We start from the raw sequence: 21,571 nt of genomic DNA, 5'->3' as shown, positions 1-21,571 counted from the left end.
TGACAAGATCGACCATCTCAATAAAGAGATTTCCTCAGTGGACAGGCTCGTCGACAGACAAGAAAACAACTGACTTCACCACATGGACCAAAATCTCGCCGCTTCCTTCATCCAACCTCCTGGATTTACAGGAGTCAGAAGATGACAGTCCGTACCAAGTGGCTTATTGTTCCTCGCAACTCCAAATAAAAAGTCAGGTGACAGATGAGGAGGAATGCCAGGAAGTTCAGGAAGAAATGTTGTTTAAAGATCGTCCAGTACAAGGCTCCAGAAGGTATGAATCGTTCCAGCAAGCCCACGATTACGACGAAGAAGAGGATAATAATGTTGCAATATCCATGCCTATCTCTCTAGCCTCCGACTTAAAGCACATAATTATTGACTACTATCCGTTTCCCAGATACCAATGCCCTTGCACCCTACACCACAAGTGTACCACAGCCGGTGCTTCAAACTTCGGTGATTCAACCTCCACCTCCGGCGCAGAAAGTGCATACCCCTAAAATAATAATGATTAGGGATGACTTTGTAGAAAGCGAGCAGGAGGAGCACCTAGAAGAAGGGGGATTACTGCAAGACAACCAAATGGACGATGAATGGAATCAATATGTTATTCCTTCACCATTACCATCGCCATCTCTGGCAAAATCACCGTCAGAAGACATTGGTGGCTTCCATGACTTAATGGAGAAAGCATCCAAGAGGTTCGAACTTCCTTTGCCAGTAAAGAAAAATGAGTGTTTCCTCAATGACTTTAAGGAAACTATAAGAAAATCTATATGGACAATACCAATTATCAACCACATCTGGGAAGAGGGGCTGAATATTATGAAAAATCTGGCCTCGGTGGCAGCCTTCGTACCTAGGATTGAGAAAAAGTATTGCGCCCCCGAAACATCACCAGTGTGCCTGATCCATCATCCCCGACCTGATCCGTAGTTATGCAGGCGGCGCAGAGACGCTCCAAGAACCCGGCCTCTTCTTTATCAGCTCCTCCGGACAAGGAGGGCAAAAAGATGGATGGCACAGGGAAGCGCTTTGCAGTGCTGGCAGCAGCTTCTATGAAAGCCACAAATGTATTGGCACTTGTCAGCCTTTATAACCGACAGATGTGGTCGGACATCGCTCCACTTTTGTCTCATCTTCCTGAAGACAAAAAAGAAGAGGCAGCAATGATCCTGCAAGACGGAGCTAGAGCAGCTTCTGAGTCCATCGACATAGCAATGGAAATCTCATCGATAGGGTTCAGACAGATGGCTGGAGCTGTAGCGCTTCGAAGACAAGGGTGGCTGAAGGCTACATCTTTCAGGCCCGAAGTCTAGATGAAGATCGTGGACTTGTCCTTTGATGGGGAAAACCTTTTCGGAAGACATATAGATGATGCGTTGCAAGGAATAGAAGCGGACACAGACACCGCAAAAGCCTTAGGTTCCCTACAACAAGGAAGATTTCAGTCTTTTTGTGGAAGAGGATCAAGAGGCCAGTTCCATCCAAGACCCTCTTTTCAATCTAACAGGTACCAACAGGGGTACAGTCAATTCTCCAACACCCAGCAGTTTCGCTCCTCTAACAACTCTTACCCACAGCAGTGCCACTACCAATTCAAGGTGTTACCCTTCGGTCTCAGATCCGTGCCAAGGGTATTCACGAAATGCATTGTGCCGGTCGCGGCGCACTTGAGACAGCAAGGCCACCAGATATATCCGTATCTGGACGACTGGCTCGTAAAAGGCGCATCGTTCCAGGATGCACTGCAATCCCTAGAATGCTGCATGGATTTGTTCCAAGTTCTAGGACTGCGGATCAACATGGAAAAATCTTCCCTCGTTCCAGCGCAGTCGCTTCAGTTCCTAGGAGCCAAATTACAAACTCAGGAAGCAAAACCATACCCCTCGGAAGAGCAGACACAAAAAATAATGGAGCTGACAGCACAATTACATTCAAAAAGGTTCACTTCAGTAAGAATCTTCAAATCATTGCTTGGAATGATATCATCCTGCATTCCCTTAGTCCCCAATTGTGGACAAAGCATGCAGCCGTTGCAAGAACTTCTCGACAAGCAATGGGTACAAGCCCTAGGATCCTTCGAAGACCAAATCATTACCAACCCTCAGATCAAAGATGCACTGTCATGGGGGGGCCTCAGGAGCAACTTATCAAAAGGTCTGCTTTTCGAAACCCAATCTCCCAGCTACATCATGACGACAGACGCCTCATTACAAGGATGGGGAGCATACATTCAGGAACTGGAAATTCAGGGCCTTTGGACAAATCAAGAGGCCCAATTACATATCAACCAGCTCGAGTTAAAAGCGGTGTTCCTGGGCCTGCAAGCCTTCCTTCCCAGAATCTGAAACTTGCCTGTTCTAGTCAGAACAGACAGTACGACGACAATGTTTTACTTACTGAAGCAAGGGGGCACAAAATTAAAAACTCCTCTTGAAACAAGCCCAGGAGATTTGGAACTGGATGTTACAGCTCAACATTTCTCTACAGGTTCAACATGTCCCTGGAGTACACAACACAAGGGCAGACCGCCGAAGCAGGTCACCCTCAATCTACCATGAATGGGAACTAAATCAAATCCAACTCTTAATAATATTCAGTTTATGGGGCACACCAACTTTGGACCTGTTTGCAAATCAACATAACAAGAAATGCAAACATTTTGCAAGCAGATTTCTCCATTGGACGATGATGTTTGCATACACGTTACCCCCGTTCCCTCTCCTACCGAGCATATTACGAAAAATGAGATTGAAACCGTGCCATCTAATCCTAATAGCGCCGGGGTGGCCGAGACAGTTCTGGAACTTGGAACTTCTCCAGCTGTCAGTGAATCCCAGAGTGCAGTTCCCATTGATTCACGATCTGATCTCCATGCAAGAAGGGCACATTCTTCATTCGCAGTTGACCTCACTGAACTTGTCAGCCAGGATCCTCATGAGCATACATTTTATTCCTTAGATATCCCTCAAGAATGCCGGGATATCTTATCAAACTCTTGAGCAATATCTACCAATACACCTTACACAGCAAAATGGAAGAGATTTTGCCATTGGTGTTATGATCAAGATCTGCATCCTTTTCACTCTTCGCCGGAGCAGATACTTCCTTAACTGCTACTCCTAGCCAAGGCTCGACATGCATCAATAAAAGTACATCTTGCGGCTATATCGAGATCCCACAAACACCAAATCGTCCATCTCTTTGGTCGTAGAGAGTAATAAAGGAGTTCCTAAAAGGACTGTTCAGAGTGTTTCCACCTATTAAGCAGCCGTCCATTCCATGGCAGCTCAATACAGTTTTGTTACATCTCATGAACCCCCGTTCGAACCGATTCACAAAGCTGAGTTACAGTTCGTCTCTTGGAAAGTGGCCTTATTCCTCACCCTTACTTCAGCCAGGAGAGTCAGTGAGATCCAGGCGTTCTCTGTCTTGGAGCCATTTCTTCAATTCAAGTCAGACAAAGTCATTCTCAGGACAAACCCTAAATTTATCCCCAAAGTCCCTACGGCGTTTCATCTCAACGAACCAATTGTATTACCCACATATTTCAAGAACCCATCTTCTGCAGCGGAAAAATCTCTGCACACTTTGGACATCAGGAGATGCCTCAAATTTTATATTGATTAAACAAAATCCTTTCGGAAAACAGACCAGCTGCTCGCCGCTTTTGCTGGGCCTAGGAAAGGCTTAGTTCTGTCAAGATCTACCATTTCAAAATGGATAGCCTCTGCCATCTCTTTATGTCATGAGAAGGCAGGAAAGCCTTTGCACGCCAGAGTTTGTGCTCATTAGACACGAAAAATGGCAACATCAACCGCATTGTTCGCAGGAGTATCGCTCCCGGACATTTGCAGAACGGAAACATGGACGAATGCACACACGTTTACCAGGCATTACTGTCTGGACACAGGGTGGAAAGCGGACTCCGTAGTGCGGCAAGCAGTTCTACGGCACCTGTTCCAATAAGGTACCTCTCTTTCTGTATATTTGTATGTTTACATGTATACACATATTCAAAAGACTAGTTGTGTTTGTCAATTCCTTTACTCTATGACTGTTTTTTCCATTAGTCTTACTTTTATATGCATTGTTGATATTTTGTTTCATATACCATTTCCCAGGATGATATGCACTGAGACACATACCTTTATTTTTGGGTCAGTATAAGGCAATATGATATTCTAATACTAAGAAAGCAGAGCCCTAGAAAAAGGGGTTTATCCTGGAAACGCTACATGGTATAAGGACTGCTGTCTATTCTGATACAAGCATGTGAATCTATGAAAGATTCAGTACTGGAGAAAAAATAGTTACTTACCTGTACACTATGGTTCTCCAGTATTGTTATCTTTCATAGATTCACATGCAGCTCGCCCGCCTCATCGTTTTCTCAGATAGACCACTTTTATCTCTGGATATATCCTTGGCTCAACCTTCGGGCTGGAAATCTGAGGTATGGTGGCTCTGCTGGAGATTGTGATCTCAAGGCTGGCAGCTGATTGGTTGGTATTTTGGACCACATAATAATGATGATATGCTAACAAACTCTATACTTCCCTATTGGTTTTCTATGCAGTTTTGTCTTTTACTGCTATGGTTATTATTTTACCGTGAGACTCCCACCATGACGATACAAGCATGTGAATCTATGAAAGATATCAATACTTGAGAACCATAGTGTACAGGTAAGTGACTAGTTTTTTACAATTGGCTCGAAATTCCCTCTTACAATTAGTGCATCTATTCATGGGATCCTCAGTCACTGTTAAAAACGAGTGGCGGATAACTGTGGTATAATTAATTGTTCCCACTTAACCTAGATGTGGTCTACATGTTTCAGCAGCCTTCTTGTGCCTATCAAGGTCAATGTGGCTTTCTTCAGGACCAAATTCAAAGCACTTGTAGACTTACTAAGGCATGAAAGAAAAGGGGTGTCTGTAGTAGGTAATTACAACCCCCTGACGATTTTAAAAACAATACCTCTTGTATCGTATCTTGTAAAATCAAATATTGTGAAAGAACATACTTTTAGCCCTGAGATATGTTTAAAGAGACTCTTTAAGTGGGTGGCACAATAAGTGCTGCATGCCCACTTGTAGCATTTAACTCACCATGTCATGAGTGATGTAAATTGTGAGGTCATAAGCAGTGCTTTGTGGGGGAGTAAGTTATAGTTAGCTCAGGTAACTATAACTGCAGAAATTCACTGGTTTTGTACAAGTGAAATTTGTGGGAGTGAGCCTTTTCAGGGGCCTACTGGTGCAGGGGTTCGCCCTTCTTTGTCCTTAAGTCCTTAGACTAACAAAATAGAGAACGGCAGGGAAGCTGTAATATCAAAGAAAATAGATTTATTAACTTCTCATGAGGGAGACTACGTCAATACGGTACCCTCAAGCCACTGTAGGAGGTAGTCCAAGGAGTACAGAAACCATGGACCTTTTATGGCCAGTTTATAGCTGAGTAAGCATGAAGACTCAAAAAGGGGCGGTGCAAGTATACACAAGAATAGTTATATAATTACATATATGGCCAACTGGAAACTACTTAGTCAACAGAGTGGGAGAAGTAACGAAAACCATTACATCAGTTGGAATAGCCTGACAGTTATACACTAAAACAGATGCATTCTGGCAGATACAGACCTTTCGGATCATACATTGCTCTGACTTAGTGCTGAAGTAGTTAATTATAGTTAATGACTCAAGCAAAATACAAGGGCAGGCAGCAGTGAAGACGGGAGAAGCACATGGCGAGCACATGGCTAACTAAAATGGCTAACATAACCAAAATGGCTTCAGCTCCTGCTAACAGCGATCTCTGCTAGTTTCCACAGATGACCCTTTTTGCATTAGCTGAGGACATCTCTATGATCTAGAAGGGCGTTCACATTACTGACGTTGCGCTTGGTAGGTATAAAAGTAGAGACACAAAGGGAACAAAGTATCGGGCCACATTGTATGCATAGACAGCATGACAGTAGGATCGCAAAGAATATACATAGAATTATCAACAGATTCCAGCCCCAAGTAGCAAACAATGTCCCTAGTCTAAAACCAAATATATGGCGGTCAATCCTCATAGAACTTTAAAAAAAACCTTGACTGTTAACATAGGTAGGATCGAATACGTGCATAATTTTAATTATCTAGACACTAAATTAGATTGGAAATCGCAAATAGATAAAAGCAAAACTATCCTCACTCAGAACTTAGTCCCGATAGCAAGGCGGCATAAGAGTAGCCAATCTAAGGCTGTGTCCCCAGCTTTGGAGCTATATAAATTTAAGGCACAATCTGCCTCTCGCTATGGGGCAGAACTATGGGGCTACGCGGCAAAATATACTTTTAGGCTACAAGAGAACATCTTTTTCAGGAAATTATTAGGTATTCCACGGCGCACAACTTTACTTCCTCTTATAATGGACCTAGACATTCATCGTACTGATGACCAATCGGTCCTGCGGCCCCCTACTGTATTGGGTTCGCGTGTGGTCAACAGACGAATTAGTTGATTATAGAGAAGCTCTAAAAGAAATCTTGAGAATAAAAAATAATACGAGGTTGGCATGGCTGACCCACATTGAGGATTGGCTTACTAAGTTGGGGCTGAAACACTATTGGGAAGACCCTGAAAGTTTAACTTTGAGTTGTAAAAAAGTATTAAAACTAAGTTATTGGGCGTTTGTTTTAAACTCTCATTCAAATAACCCAAAATTAGGCACTTTATCGTTGCGGTATCTTGCTATGAAAACAGATAGTAGATTTGAGTCCTTTATGGACAAAATTTTACCAGGCCTTGCTAAATCCCTGTTTTTAAAATTCAGTTATGGTATTTTGCAGATTAAAGTAAATACTACCAAATGGGTGTGTAAAGCAGGAAAGGACGATGTGGTTAGTTGTGAGTTTTGTAATACTGGTGCTAAAGAGGATGAAGCCAAAGTATTATTCTTTTGTCCTGCTTCATCCACTCTAGAATGAAATGGATAAAACCTATCTGCCGCCTTTTGGGATTTATACGTTTCAGTGAGGCGGAAAGAATATTTAAAACTGAAACTACTCAATTGATTTTCTTTAGCATAAGCAGATACCTCTTCTCCATGGATCTAGTAAGGAGGAGAAGGGGCTCGAAGTTATAGGGACTTCCACCTTAACCCCTAGATGAGTTAAAATAAGTATTAAAAGGTACAATAGGGATTTATGAATTAATGTCTGTAATGCCAAAAAATGTTACTTAAAAAAAATAAAAAATAAAATGAAATAACATCATGTAATTAAAGTTGGATTAAATGAATTGAGAATATCGTACGGTTATGACTATGTTATTTCTGGACGTTTTATGATTTTAGATCTTAAAACTGTATTTATTGTTTTAATACTTGCAACAACCGTTATTGGGCCCTCAATTAGTATACTAAAAACTTTGTTGGAAGAGATGGGCGCGGATTTAGAAACTTGATTGTTTTATTGTATGTACATCTTTTATGGTTTTTTATAATCGAAATAAAGATTATTGAATTGAATTGAACTTGCAACTCAGGAAAAACAATCACGGCCCATTTTTAAGGGAAAAAGTTTCTTCTTTCAAGATAGGGCAATCACCTTCCAGGGCAAACACTCACAACAATCCTGTCCAGTGTCTCAGGCAGTGCACCAGTATTCTTCACTTTAACCTAACAGGCACAAAAGGCACAGCACCTGTACCCTGAACTCAAGTCCTTTCCAAACTCCTGTGTTGCTCCGCTGGCGCACTGCTCTTTCGTTGGGGCCACAGATTGTACCCAGTATGCCCAGGCACCTCTTGATCAACAAACAAAGGTGCAGACTTGCATTCACTTGGGGACCAGGACTCAGAGGCCTGATGCTGGAGTATCTGAAGCAACCCTTGTTTCAAAGGGGGTCACCTCAAGCAAAGCCTCCTTGCCATCCTTGTCGGTCTGTGACTCTCTCAGCTGGGCATCAAAAACTGGATCAACACAAAGAATTCTTTGTCCTGATTTGTGACCCCGTCTTTCGTCCAAGATAGTGGCAGGGGTACACACTTCGTATTATTTTCATGGGCCCAGTGCTTCTGGCCTTCTACCTTCACTCCGGTCCTAGTTGCCAGCAATGTCTGTGCTGGTTCCCTTTACCCCGGCTCCAAGCTGGATCGGCGCTGACTCCCCAGGCTGGATCTGATGTCCGGGCCCCTCTGGCAATGGTTGTAGGGCATTAGATATCTATTGGTGGTCAGAACAAAAGATCTTTAGACAAGGCATACACATAACCTATCAACAGAGAGAATACTCTATTTCAGATAACTTCTTTAGTCTTGGGGTGCCCAATACATTAGCAGGGCACCCAAGAACCATTCATCTATCTGAGAGTTACAAAAAAAAAAACACCCTGGACCTATTACCGAATATAAAAGGAACTTTTGGTGAACTGACAAGAGTAAAACGTTACACGATTTGATTTGTTTCTTCCAATCCCAAGCAGCCAAGGAAGTCTGTTTATTTACTAAATTCTGAGGAAAAAGGAAAAACAATACGGACATACTCTGAATCCTTACATTTGTGTATTCCAATATTATTAATCTGAAGAACCTCAAAAAAGGGAATTTTTAGAACGAGCATTCTTTTGTGCTTCTTGTCTTAACAAGCTTGTGTTTCATAAGTCATAGTTCACTACACTTCTACTTATGAAACTTCCACTACTTGTACAGGACTGCAGACACTTCTAAAATTATTTTTCTTACGTACAAAATCCTACTTTACGCTTAGGACCATGCGCTCATGTTATAGGCACAGCCGGAAATTCTAAAAACTGCTGACTTAACAGGGATCCTTACTACATTAATAACTAACAAAACCTCAACATAGTGGGTACATGAATTTCTCCAGAAGAACCTGTTGTGGCAAACAAACTCCTATAAAGGAATATTTTCCTTCAAAATGTTTGCTGAGGATCACACAGGCGTCTTTCCTAACATTGTGAACCCTTGTGCATTCTACTTTTCACAATCTGGACTATGTAACATCATTTTCAAAGAAAATAAACCTTTTCACCAGTTCTAATAAGGGTTGTCAGCTCTATTACACAGAAGACTAACTAATAAAAGACTAGTAATGCCCTTGCAAAACTGTATATAGCATGAGAATAACAAACAATAATGGTGTTATCACTAATAATTTTAACAATTTTAAAACAGTATTACTGATTAGCAAATTAGAGCTTCGAGAGAGAGTTAGAGAGAGTACATAAATCAAGAAAAAGGACAATGTGTTACTTAATTTTAGTTACCCCTAATTTGCCCAGGAGCTAGTCTCTTTTCCCGCCATTCGACAGTAGGTAACCTAAACAGGTGACCTCCTGTCGACAATATACCCCCCTTTTTGGCAGCTGGGCACAAACAGACTTGTAGGAGATTGATAACTAGGAGAAACCACACCAAAGAGGCCATGTCTGTTCTGCTGCCGGGTCTGGTGGCTCAGTGGACTAAAGCAGCCATTGCAGGGGCCTGTGTTCGACCTCATGGTCACAGGTTCAAATCCCGGCAGGTCCACTCAGCCTTTCATCCATTTGAGGTCGATAAAATGAGTACCATTGAGTTGGGTAACAATAAACATCTGTTATTCAGCGCCAGGACACCTTCGGGTAATTGTGCGCTTTACCAATACACCTGTTATGTTATGTCCAATTCTATTGGACTGTCCCACTTTACTATAAAACATTTATCCAATAACCAGTTACCAATTCCATTAGCTTATTGAGTTGTGTAACATAATAGCACATTAATGCAAACTTTATTTCATAGCCTTTTTATCTGGCCCTAGCACAACAATTGTGAGTGAAAACCAGTATTTCTGTATGCTTGGCAGAGCTATTCTCTGCACATGGCCTACAGACGCTGCTAACCCTTGATAATGATAGTCAATAGGATAAACCCACCTGCATATCTCTTACACTTGTATTATTGCTCAAGAAAACAGTGATATCCCCATCTGCTCCTAACAGAATATGCAATATTTTCTTTAGCTAGTGTTACCTAAAACAGACCTGTGGTGTCCAATCTTGTTCCAGGAAGGCTTAATCAAGGCCATATGTTCATTGAAACAACTAAATAAATACTTCCATTTCTTAAATGTAGTTAAATTACTAATGAATTGAGAATTAATTTTGCCCCTAATTTCCCTAGGCACATTATAGCCTCAGACATCATTAGAGCAAAATGTATATTACCTGTACTGTTTTACCCTACAATGTTAGAATCAGGAAATTTAATTAATACAAAGAAATCAGTTTATTAAACTATTCTTCCTAGTGTAATGTAGAAACCACATACTGTCACAGTGGCTCCCTGCGTGGACATTTTGCTTTCCGTAGTGCTGGTCAGTTCTAAATACAGAACTTGCCTCTGACCCTTAAACCTGTTGTCCCCTGTCTGAACAAGGCTATCCCATGCGGCGTTTACAATTCAAAGTAACTCTGGAGAAGCACAGCTGAAAAGCATTCCTGCTCCCTGCCTGTGTGCTGATAATTTAAAGGTAGGATGCACTTTTGCTGTCTTATTTTTGTTTTTATTCCTGTGAAATGTGCGTTCTTGCTCAAAATTTCAGTTTTCAGAATGCCATAATTTTCTCAGAACTATCATGCATTAAGGCGCACAATGTAATTCTCATGTCTGTACAGCTATTCTATGCATGACTTGTAAGTGCATTTCAGACTGCAGCCAGTAGGCCATACTAGGAATCATATTTTAAGTTTGTCCCTAAGATTCAGTAATATTGTCATTGCTAGAGAAACTAATATTCAACTTTTTAATTTTATGCAACAACATATTTTAACCAGTTGGAGATAGAAATTTTAATGTACACATTGAAATCTGATTACATATTTTGCACAGGGTAATTTTCCTATAGTGCTAAATACTATTACATTTTCACAATAATGTTATTAAACATTGTAGTGATCTTGATAAAACAAAAACGATTTTAGTGCAATGACTCTTAACAACTTTTATCATGTAGTCATGTTTTTTTTAAAATAATGATCATTAACCCTTTTGTTGTTTCCACATATGAAAAGCAAGCCTTATTCCTTTCCTTTTACCTTTAAACACATTTATTTATAACACTAAGCACAGAAGCTTTACTGAAATATAAAAAGTTTGTGTCACTTTTTAGAGGGCAGTAATTATTTACCATCAGATCCACAGATGTGCTTTATTAGGAAAGCAACAAGAAAGAAAGTCCTTACTTTTAATCCTTTCTCTTCTATCCAAAATAATGAAGCTGTATTTCTAACTTTTCAAAATCAGTAGTCTTTAATGCACGTGCCTTCATACCATGTTGAACTAACTTAAAACCTAGTTCCCACAGCGTTTATCTGTAGCTTATGAGCCATGTGTTATTTACCCAGCTGTGTTTCCAACCCAGCAGGCTTTAGCTTCTACGCATTTTCAGGAGAAAAAGACCTTTGCTGTAATCTAATGTCATCAAAAAGTTTGTAAACCATTCATTACCTCCGTCTGTTCGGACAGACAGCTTTGAACAGCTGTTAAAAGCTCTCTTTCTAGCGCCGGGAATGAGCACGGTTCAGTCTATTTAAAACCCAGGCATTCCAAGCCAGTCAAAATCTATCATTTTGCAATGTGGTAAAAGAGGCACATGTATTTTAGCAGTAACTAATTACTCAAATAATGTGAATGCCTTTTAATATTTAATGTAATGTATCTAAGGATAATGCTGTAACATTTTGTATTGAGTCCGAGTTGTGTAAAGCACACAAATTCTTTTTTTTGTCTTTCTATTTTTTTCCCTATTGAGTGTTAATTCTATTTTTTTTAACATTGTGGCAATATTGACACATCTATCTGTTACTGCTTTACTGTTAACGGTAGCATGCAGCAATTTAGCATATGTTATACAATTTATCCTTTGAATTTTAAAGTGTAATTCTTCCAATGACATCTGCAGAACACAATGACGACAACAAACCAAATTGAGCTTATTCCAGACATTTTCAAGAAGGGGGCCTCACACTCAAAACACACTACACTGCTTGCTAAGGGAAGGTATTCTTACACAAAAAACAAGGTCGCTACTCACTAAAACAAGAACTTCACAAGCATCACCACCGGTGTCAGTCCACAAACCACATGACACTCAAAAAAAACAATCAAGCCATTAATCAACACTTAGGACAAAAGCAAGAGGCAGCCCACAGACTGTACTCATACCAAACCATTTGTAAATACCAATTGTAAATCATATTTACAAATGAAAGGACTCTAAAAAAATAATAATACTGAGACTACACCAAGACAAGTAGACAGCCGAAAGACTGTACCATGTTCAAAAAGACAGGCTCTAGCCCCAGACCTTTTCCAAAATACACCGAATTACCAATGGAGCTGGTGCAACACTGAAAAGCGCTCCTTATCACCATTAATGAATTTTACTAAGTATGTAGATCAGTATCCTCTTTGGTGTATTTGTTCCACATTATGGAAGAAATACCATATTTAATGCACATAAACCTATTAGGTATCCCCTCTAGGGGAGCCAGCTGAGTACTTTCTAAATCCATATTGGTACCACCAAGACAGCAACACATCCTACGAAGTGTGCTAGGAGCAGGCATGCAAAAATATTACAATGCGATATAATATAATCAAAGCGTATTTATCCTGAGATTATCCAAAAGTAGAGCAAAATCTCCTCATTAGCTGCCTTTATTTGCTGCAGCAAGCAAACAAACAAACCAAAATCTTGGCCAAGATATTCCAAAACAAAAGTGTTGCATCGCGACGTTACCAAACAAAAGTCTCCAGCTTCCAACTGCCAAGTTCTGAATCGACCTAATGGTCACTTTGAGACGAACGCCAAGGGGTTTCAATCAGGGACCGGTCACCACCTGAAGGGTCAGATCAGGAAAATCGGAAAAGCACTTTGATCTGCAAAGACAAGGGTCTCATTCTGCAAGGTACATCCTCAGCGAGACTCCAATCCTCCGTCGAGACCACTCTTTTAGGCGACCGCGTCTCCGATGAGCCCCACGACGGGTGCCAATTTGTAGAGTGAGCCTTTTCAAGAGCTCACTGGTGCAGGGATTCGCCCTTCTTTGTCCTTAAGTCCTTAGACTAACAAAATAGAGAACGGAACGGAAGCTGTAATATCAAAGAAAATAGATTTATTAACCTCTCATGAGGGAGATTACGTCAATACAGTACCCTCAGGCGTAGGAGGGTACCGTACCGTAGGAGGTAGTCCAAGGAGTAGAGAAATCATGGCCTTTTATTGCCAGTTTGTAGCTGAGTAAGCATGAAGACTCAAAACAAGGTGGTACAAGTATACACAAGAATAGTTATTCACATATATGGCTAACTGGAAACTACTTAGTCAACAGAGTGGGAGGAGTAACAAAAACCCTTACATCAGTTGGGATAGCCTGACAGTTATACACTAAGACAGATGCTTTCTGGCAGCTACAGGCCTTTCTGATCATACATTGCTCTGGCTCAGTGCTGAAGGAGTTAATTATAGTTGATGACTCAAGCGAAATACAAGGGCAGGCAACAGTGAAGACGGGAGATGCACATGGCTAACTAAAATGGCTGCCATAACCAAAATGGCTTCAGCTCATACTAACAGCGATCTCTGCTAGTTTCCACTAAATCTGAGCATAACTTTAAAGTCCCTGTAACCTTCGTTTTTTTCCCAGTGAATTTTTAAGGCTTTTTTAATTCTGTTTCCTAACTATTATGACCCTTTAACCTTTGTTGTTTTAAGTGAATTTGTATGGTTTTTCAAATTCTATTTCGTAACTATAACATCTGTGTAACCTTTTTTTTAAGTGAATTCCTATGTTTTTTCAACCAGTATTCACATTTGCAGAGTGGTGGAGAAAGGAGCTGGGGCCTCCGATCAGTCCCCAGGAATCCTGCTGTGTCGTACGTACTGGATAAGTAACAGGGGGGCTTTTGGACCCCCAGGAACTCTCAGCATCCAAGGGGACTTTATCCCCCAACCAGCAGTGCGCGGAAGCACGTTTGCAGAGTGGTGGAGAAAGGGGGCGTGGCCTCAGAAGACCAGTCTAAGCATTCCTGTGGGACTTACTGGAGGTAAACAGAGGGCCTGATCTGTGTTATACTCCTGTCACTATCTGTCTATTTAATAAAACAAATAAAAATCATTTAAACTAACTTGTTGGCCCCTAAGGACCCTCTGGAGCCAAAGGGACTTCATCCCCCAACTAGCCAGGAAGCGTGTTTGCAGAGTGGTGGAGAAAGGGGGCGTGGTATCCGAAGACCTCTCAGCAATCCCACTTACTGGAGGTAACAGAAGGGCTTGTTGGACCCCAAAGAGCCTCGGCAGCCAAAGGGAATTCCTCACCCAATCAGTAGAGCTCCAGGAGGTGCGTTTGCTATGTGGTGGAGAAAGAGGGTGGGCATCTGTCGACTTGCCAGTCTTATTTTTTTCTTATTATTTATTAGGGGAGGGGGCCATGTGGCCTTCGGACTTTTTGTAAATGGTTTTTTTAACTTACAGGGAGGGGTGGGCTGAGTGGCAACCCACCTGGGCTGATTTCAGCCCCAGGGACCTCATCCCCCTGGGCCCGGCTTTTTAAAAAAACAAATTTGGAAAGATAAATGAGAGGAGGGACACACAGCCACCCTACCTGGGCAAATTTAGCCCCGTTGACCCCAACCCCCAGGGCTGGCCTCAATTGTAGGTGCCCTTCTCCCACCCAGGGTACCCCCTGACGGCCCCGGCGGTCCCTGCCGGCTCCTCCACTCCTGCGGGAGCTGGCATCCCTTCTAGCCCACCCGGGGTCCACTAATTAACCAATCGCGGGAGTCCTCGCTACGTTATTTTTTTTTAAATAATAGGGTCAAGACTGATTTGCATATGGCTGGGTCCAAACTGGGGTGGTGTGGGCAAAAGAACGATAGATTTAACCCAGCTCTCTTGACTGAGAGAGAATGTTTGAATCTTTAAGCATTCCCTTCATCATTTATTCCAGTTACACTTTTCGCCCTAAGTGGGATGGGTATGTCCAGACGTGGGTCCCTTGTTCACTGTGCCACTGGATTCAAGCTAGCCTGGCTGATGAGGAGTGACATACCCCGAAACCGGTCCCAGGAAGCTTGTTTCTGGTCTAGAGAGGACCTGGCTTGGCAGTTCGGGCTGGACTATTCCCATGAGGAATAGGGCCAATTCTGATATGCATATGGCTGGGTCCAAAATGGGGTGGCGTAGTGGGCAAAAGGACAATGGAATTAACCCAGATCTCTTGACTGGGGGAGAATGTTTGAATCATTCAGCCTTCCGTCCATGATTTGTTGCAGTTATACTAGTCCCACTTAGGGCATCCCTGACACCGATGGGGACCGCAGGGAGCTTGAAGGCCCGGCTGTCCCTGCTGACTCCTTCCCTACTGCGGGAGCTGGCATTGCTTTTACACAGAGGGAGCTGCTGAACATGCATGTCCATGTGTGTAAAAGCAATTGTGCTCATCTTCTATCAAGTGAGAGCATTTTTTCTGCTCTTGCTTACTAAAAGCAGTTGACTATTACTTGGTGGGAGTCATAAAGCTCCTGCCAAGGCAGAGCAAACAGCTATGTCAGGGGGTGGGCACCCTAGGACATAGTAGGATCTGACACTGGTGGGGTGGCGGTCCTTATGGCACCTAGAGGAAAGCCGTGCAGCCCCCCTCCTTTCTTAGTTCAGGAGGGGTTGTGGATCCTCCGGCTCTCCCAAATATACACATTTTAATTTCTTTCAATAACTCTGCAACTACTGAACGGATTTACAACACTTAACAAGAAGGTCACTTTCTGGACCAACAGCTAACTTTCTGCCAAATCTGGTGAAATTCCGTTCAGCAGTTTGGGCTGTAGCTGTGTTTAAAGTGTTCTATGTACATTAACATGGGAAAACATGTTTTGGGACCCCTTTTTTCTCAGCCATCGCTTGACTGAACCCCCCAAAAGTTTTAACAGTAGCTGAAATGAGCGGAAACTACTTTTGAAAATGTTGTGAGAATTCATCAAATGACGCCAAAGTTATTGGCAAATGAAAAAGCACTCTTCCTATGAAAACTAGGTCCGAACTATAACAAGTAGGTAGAAAATAAATAAATAATTATAAATATATATATATTTATATGGTGTGAACAAGAGTACGTCTGTACTCGAAACGTTGCATTTTTGAAAGGCACTGAATAAAACAACTTGCCCGGATAACGTGGGGTCTGCCTCTTCTTTCGCCGCTCGTGTGTGGAGGTTTGAAGATTACGGATATATATATATATATATATATATATATATAAATATAAATATATATAACAGTCCTAACCCACCTTCTGCACTGAGGGGGGATTCGAAGCTGGTACGAACCTAAAAAATACCTCCACACAATCCAAAGTATTTCGCAGTTCTTTATTTTTCTTGAACACCACAAAGTCAAACAGACTAGTGTCTGCCCTGACGCGTTTCGATCGTGAGAAAGGGCGCATGCCCGAAACGCGTCGGTGTGACAGACTTATGGTGGAGTTTGCTTAATAAAAACTAACTACTTACAATTCCCGAGTGCAGGGTTCTAATTTTGCGGAAAAAAAATATATATATATTACCTACTGGCGGTCGCCAGTAGGTATATATAGTTAGGATTTTTTCCCTATGGGATTTTTGAAAATTCTATGTCTAATAACCTTGGTGTTTGTGGACGGAATTGGCTGAAATTTTCAGGAAAATGGCACATTTTGTTTCTGAGCAGCCCCTGAAAATTTGGGGGGTGTTCGTCAAGGGGGGGCCGAGAAAAAAGGGGGGTCCCAAAACGCGTTTTTCCCATGTTAATTTCCATAGGGCGGTTGGCCTCACTTTTAGCTCGAACGGCTGAATGGATTTGCATGAAACTTGGCAAAATTGTAGGGACTGTTAGCCCGATGTGCCTTTGCTAGGTCTCAATATATGTGCTCCAGTGGATTTTGAGAAATTAACGTTCAAAAAAATATATATATCTGTGACAGCGCTCCGGGTAGCGCTCCGGTTCGCGTACTTTTCGCGTAACGGAACTTTGCGAAGCGAAGCTGATTGGCTCTCCGGTGTCTGTCAACATTCTAAACAGTCCGGAGCGGCCGCATCTTGTCTCTCGGTAGGATCGAGAGACAAGAGGAGGCCAAAACGAAGGGGGAAATGACCATAAGGGGGCATAGTAGATCCTCCCTGACCCCCTAGGTTTGAAGAGGAGGTTTTAAAAGGGCCCCGCGGGGCTTAAAAAAAAATGAGGAAAAAAGAATGATTGACTTTTAACTTATTGTATGTTTATTGATTGTTTGTTTTGTTGTTTTATTTATTTATTTATTTATTTTGGTTGTACTTCATGAATTAGATATAACAATGAATAATGTCTCAAACAATTTTTAATTATTAAATAAAAATTTATTGGTCAGAATTTTCATAGTTCAATAAAACTTCCAGCATTACTTCATCTGGAATCTCCTCAAACATGCATGTTTCTATGTCTTGTAAGCATTCAATAAATTGTTCATCAAAAGACTGATCCATAAAATCTTCATCTAAAAATTCTTCATTTAAAATCTCTTCAGATGTAATGTCGAAGGAAACATTGATATTTTCGTGCTCCCCTTCCATTTTTTTTGCTGTAAATTGCATAAAAGAATAATTATATTAGAAGAGTTAGGGCACTGTTGGGTTTAAGTTCAGACAGGTAGTTCTGTTTTTTTAACAGTGAAGTTAAAGTAAGTAAATTCATAATTATAGCAGAGAAGTGTAAGTCAATCAATAAATATAACAGAGGAGCCTATCTGTAGCTATAACTATAGCAGGGGGACAGTAAATAATTATCAAAAAACGTTTTTACAAATTAATTTAATGTGCCCCTTACAAATTATCAATTTACTTTACAGGGAGGTGAAAATGTTCTTGAAATGTAGTTCAGGAAGTAGTAGTGAAAATGGCTGTGTTTCCCTCTCTTTCTTTATATATATTCAGGTACATAACCAATCAAATGTCAGGTAAAAAAAATCGAAAATGAAAGTAACATTTTCATTGGTTGTCAATTCCAACACTTCAGATGTGTTTTGTGAAGTAATTTACCTCAGGGTATTTAGAGAGATCTACAGGCTAAATGGCTAAATGTAATTCCAAATTTATGAAAATGGTAGGGATTGGTATGTAGTATGAGCTAATCTATATTTGGTGAAAGTGTTTCCAGTCGTTTTTCTGTAAATTACTTTCCCACCTTTTTTAAGCGAGCGCTTCCCGGGGAGCGTCCCGGTTCGCGAACCAGCAGCGTTACGGGAGTCCACCATTTTGTGTTTCAGTCGAATTAAGATACAAGATGGAGGGCAAATAATGTTCAGAATGGGTAGAAGGGGGCACGGTAGTCGTATCTTGACCCCCTAGGTTTTCTGAGGGTGGCTGAGGAGGCCCATATGTGCGGGGAAAAAAACATTTTTTTTACAAATTTCGCACGGTTAGCTTCTGGTTCGCGTACCGGGTAGCGCTCCGGGGAGCGTACTTTGTTGAAAATTAGTGAAAAAAGTTAGAGTAAAATAATAATTGTGAGTTATCAGATGTAGGGTAGCTCTGAGAAGAGCTTTTGGGTTTATGGTACATTTAGGTACTTATAAGTAGGTACCAATGCACAGTCTTAAATTCAAAATGAAAATTCTGTTGCCCTCATCTGAGAAGTGAACTCCATCTCCTCTGTAGATATCTTGCATGCAGTAACGCAAGTTATTGTTGTACATGGAGCCCATTCCATGGTCTCTCATGTAAGCTGAAACAGATTTGTTTACATGCTTCCTCGACTTCTCAATTTGTGGACAAAATTGGTTCGACCACCTCCATTTCTGTCTTTGGCATATATTTGAATATACCAAGGCAGTTTGAGGAAAACGTGCCATTAATTGCTCAAAGGTGTCCTTTAAAAGCATTTCCAGACCTACCCCAGTCAAAGTGCCCAAATCATTAACTCCACAGTGCACAATTAACAGGTCAGGTTTTGGCAAATGCATAAAGGTTTTTACCAATGGTATCAATTGGTGACATTTTAATCCTCTGTGGCCAAACCACTTAATTTCCACATCTTGTAAATTGAGGTTAGGTAAATTTCTGTTGTCAGCATACCTTTGAGCCCAGTAGATGTAACTATGTCCAACAATCCAGACAGTAAACATGGTGAGAGAAGTTTCTGCTGCAGTCAGATGAAGTGTGGTAATGAAATGGCAGATGAAACAGTAGGAGTTTGTAAAGAAAAAAAAACTGTGGAGTTTCAGTGCTAATGATTCACTAGCAGTGATTGGTGGATTTCCATTTCTGAAAACAGAAAGTTAGGGTGCATGGATGTGTTCTTTGAAAGATGTAATTTGAATGGTCAAGGAAAAAACATTTAATGAAAGATTGCACTGGATACGCAGGTGCACTGAGAGTTCAGAGTTCAATTGAAACATTGTTGTGTGAACTTGCAAATATCAGAGGTCTTTCTGGAGGTGGTTGCTATGCAAAAAAGGCAGAGAGGGCAGAGGGGGGGAAGGGTTTTTTGATTTGAAAAAAGTGAGGGAAGAGTTTTGATTAGCTAACATGAGAGATATGTGTAATGAATATCTGCATTTCTGTGCTTTCTATAGCTGCAGCCTCTGGAGTGCATACTCGTTGTTCTGCTGAAGACAATTTGGTGTATTTCTGAGACTGTTTTGAAACTCATAAAGAATTTGCTAAGGTGAGAAAATATTTATTTAATTTAGATAGACTATAGTATGCTTTAAGGACAAAATTATGAAGAAAGCTGTGTTTTTAAAATGTTGCTTTGTCTAAAGTGTTTTACAAATAGATTTTGTTTCTTTGAGAAATTGTAATTGAAAATAATGTGAAGTAGTAGCACTGTCAGGGTGTTTTTGTACATAGGAGCTGTGCAGTGTTTTCAAATTATTACTTGAAAATCGTTTTTGAGGAAAAGGAATGCTTTTAAAATTTATCACAAGGAAAAAATGGTGTCTGCTTCTTTATAAGGCATTTGAGTGTCTCTGATGTTATTTTTCCCATTTTAATTGAAGAGCTTTCTCCGTGGGGCAAGTTCCTTGTAAATATGCTCCCACCTGTGCTTGGCAAATTTAGATTTTGATTCTCTGAGTTACATAGCCATGTTAAAAGTGTCCCAAAAAATGGTGCAAGGGCAATCAAAAACCCCTTTCATGTGTCTTAAGGACATTTTAAGTCATTTCCTCTTGAATGTAGGTATACAATTGATTTATATGTTGTGTTTAAAAACGTTTTTTTTTAAATCAATTACATTTCTGGATATGTACTGCTAGAGATTCATAGGTTGTTTGGGGCATATTTATAAGGCATTTAAGTGTCTCTGATGTTATTTTTCCCATTTTAATTTAAGACCTTTCCCTGTGGTGCACGTTCCTTGTAAATATGCTCCCACCTGTGCTTTGTAAATTTAGATTTTGATTATTTGACTTACATAGCCATGTTAAAAGTGATCCAAAAATGGTGCAAAGGCTTTAAAAAAACACTTTCATGTGTCTTGGGGCATTTTAAGTCACTGAGGAAACAAAGGTGATGTGATTGTGCAATGAGGAAAAGAAACTGCACATTTTTCAATTACATCACCTGTGTTTCCTAAGTTTATGAATAACATTGTGCAGATGAAGTTTAGGTCTGTCCACGGACACAAAAGAGGTCTGGCCTTTGTTCAAGAGTCAAGTGGACATGATTTACTTCATTGGTAGGCCTTCACATGTATTATCTCCTCTGTACTCTGGAGCGGCGGTGCAAAAGATTTGCTATGTGACGACATATTTACAACTTGATGCATCTAGACAGATGTGTTATGCTGTCGTTTTTGAGGAAAAGGAATGCTTTTAAAATGTATCACAAGGAAAAAATGGTGTCTGTTTCTTTATAAGGCATTTGAGTATCTCTGATGTTATTTTTCCCATTTTAAATTAAGAGCTTACGCCGTGTGGCTTGTTCCTTGTAAATATGCTCCCACCTGTGCTTGGCAAATTTAGATTTTGATTCTCTGAGTTACATAGCCATGTTAAAAGTGTCCCAAAAAATGGTGCAAGGGCAATCAAAAACCTCTTTCATGTGTCTTTAGGACATTTTAAGTCATTTCCTCTTGAATGTAGGTATACAATTGATTTATATGTTGTGTTTAAAAACGTTTTTTTTTAAATCAATTACATTTCTGGATATGTACTGCTAGAGCTTCATAGGTTGTTTGGGGCATATTTATAAGGCATTTAAGTGTCTCTGATGTTATTTTTCCCATTTTAATTTAAGACCTTTCCCCGTGGTGCACGTTCCTTGTAAATATGCTTCCATCTGTGCTTGGCAAATTTAGATTTTGATTATTTGACTTACATAGCCATGTTAAAAGTGATCCAAAAATGGTGCAAATGCTTTAAAAAAACACTTTCATGTGTCTTAGGGCATTTTAAGTCACTTAGGAAACACAGGTGATGTGATTGTGCAATGAGGAAAAGAAACTCCACAATTTTGAATGACATCACCTGTGTTTCCTAAGTTTATGAATAACATTGTG

The sequence above is a fragment of the Lissotriton vulgaris genome, chromosome 11 (assembly GCF_964263255.1).
Source record: "Lissotriton vulgaris chromosome 11, aLisVul1.2, whole genome shotgun sequence".
Taxonomy (NCBI): Eukaryota; Metazoa; Chordata; class Amphibia; order Caudata; family Salamandridae; genus Lissotriton; species Lissotriton vulgaris.
The sequence above is the reverse complement of the archived record's forward strand: the minus strand, read 5'-3'. Positions refer to the sequence as shown.